We start from the raw sequence: 1,652 nt of genomic DNA, 5'->3' as shown, positions 1-1,652 counted from the left end.
TGGACTTGGAAACGTTCTCCCAGTACACTAAATTAATCCAATAAGCATTCCAAATTTATCTGTGTTACTATAGAGGCTTGCCTCTAGAATTTAGTTTCAGCCTATTGTTTCTAATCATGCTTGCATGAAATTCTCACTTTCTACTACAGTATCTGGCTTTTTCTACCCTCACTCACTCGCCAGTTGTTGTACGAAAACTCTGGTTCTATTTCTGGCTGTTTACTTACGTTCACTTTTTAGCTGTTGCTTATCAAATCTGTATCTCTACTGAGATACAGCCATTGTTTCCTACAGCAATGTTGTTTTTCAGTATTTTACCTTTTAATCTCCACGAATGTTCATGTGGATAATAACAGAAGAAAATAGGAAAGGGAGAAGACTTTCAGAACACAATTTTTTTATTATTTTCTCATGAATATTTCGCTGTACAAATTGTGTTCTAAAAATTCTACTCTGTTTCCTGTTTTCCTTATATTATTATTATTATTATTATTATTATTATTATTATTATTATTATTATTATTATTATTATTATTATTGTTATTATAATATGCGTGTATGTGTGTGTATGTGATATATAGGCCTATCATAATGAGAAAAAATATGTTTTAACCTGTTATTATTTGACTTCCAAAGCTCCATCGGTGTTCCTTGGTACCGTTGTAGTGACAAAACGACACAAACGTTTCCCCAAATTCTTTTGTAATTGTACCGCCAGGCTCTACATATAGATGGCTATCTGTACGTTATATCAATTAAAACATTATGTAACCAATCATTGCATAAGTTTGCGTGTAATTAACTACCGTATGTGATAAGTGTATGAGATTTTCAAAAGTACTGTATTTTACTATACATTTCGGTGAAATTATATTTTCTTTTATTTGAAAATTAGATAAGCAATATAAGCCCCAACATTCCACTTCGTTTCAACATATTTGGTGTATTTGCAAAAAAAAAGAAAAAAAAAATCAAATAATTGACTGGTAATAAATATAAAAAATTACGTAGCAAACTTTTAAATCAAAAATTAACAATAGGCCTATTCCCTTGATTGGATTTTTTCGGACTTTTAGTACGTTATTTCATGTATATTGCTGCAACAAATTCTGCCAAAATTATTTCTGTTGCAATTAAGTTTCGGGTCAGTCCACAGATTGCCAGGGCTACAGGCCTACGATTAAAGTTTCTTGTCAGATGCTTTTTAAACAATGTAAAATGGGGAAAACGATGTTCAAATACAGAATAACTGCAAAAAGTAACTTACCCGTAAAATGGGGCCACAATGGAGACAGAACAAGAAGTATACAAACATTCAACATTTTGCTAATTCTATACAGTACCTCGAATCGTCTTGAGGAAAATGAGAGCATGAAGCTGTTGTTTCCTTGTTATCACTTTCTTTAGAGACTAATAAAAACCAAATTAATACATATATTATGCTAATTAATTTGCAATAATGGTTTAGATATTGCTAAGTAAAGTTCACGTGAATCTAGTTTTCAAATGATATCTCGGTAAACAAGTGCACCGTTTGAAATTCTAGACCAATCACTTTGTCTTTAAATACACATGCACTGGGATCATATCTTCAAAATTTATACATACCAGTAGTCATAAAGCATTGCCGCAAGACAGTTTACCTCTTCATT

At 31.4% G+C, this 1,652-nt stretch overlaps 1 long non-coding RNA gene across 1 annotated transcript in view; it reads right to left on the bottom strand.

Annotated features, from left to right (window-relative positions):
• Positions 1-613: 613 nt before the first annotated feature.
• The window catches only part of LOC117103667, a 5,607-nt gene continuing 4,568 nt past the window's right edge, over positions 614-1,652 (bottom strand). Inside the window, exons 2-3 of the long non-coding RNA XR_004444634.1 lie at positions 1,268-1,410; positions 614-739 (exon numbers count right to left, since the gene is read on the bottom strand). This is a non-coding gene — a long non-coding RNA (uncharacterized LOC117103667). The remainder of the gene's footprint in view (positions 740-1,267; positions 1,411-1,652) is intronic.

This window comes from Anneissia japonica, unplaced genomic scaffold (genome assembly GCF_011630105.1).
Source record: "Anneissia japonica isolate Jap-2015-1 unplaced genomic scaffold, ASM1163010v1 scaffold288058_len748972_cov163, whole genome shotgun sequence".
Lineage (NCBI taxonomy): Eukaryota > Metazoa > Echinodermata > Crinoidea > Comatulida > Comatulidae > Anneissia > Anneissia japonica.
Note: the sequence above shows the minus strand (reverse complement) of the source record. Positions and strands in the feature narration are given on the sequence as shown.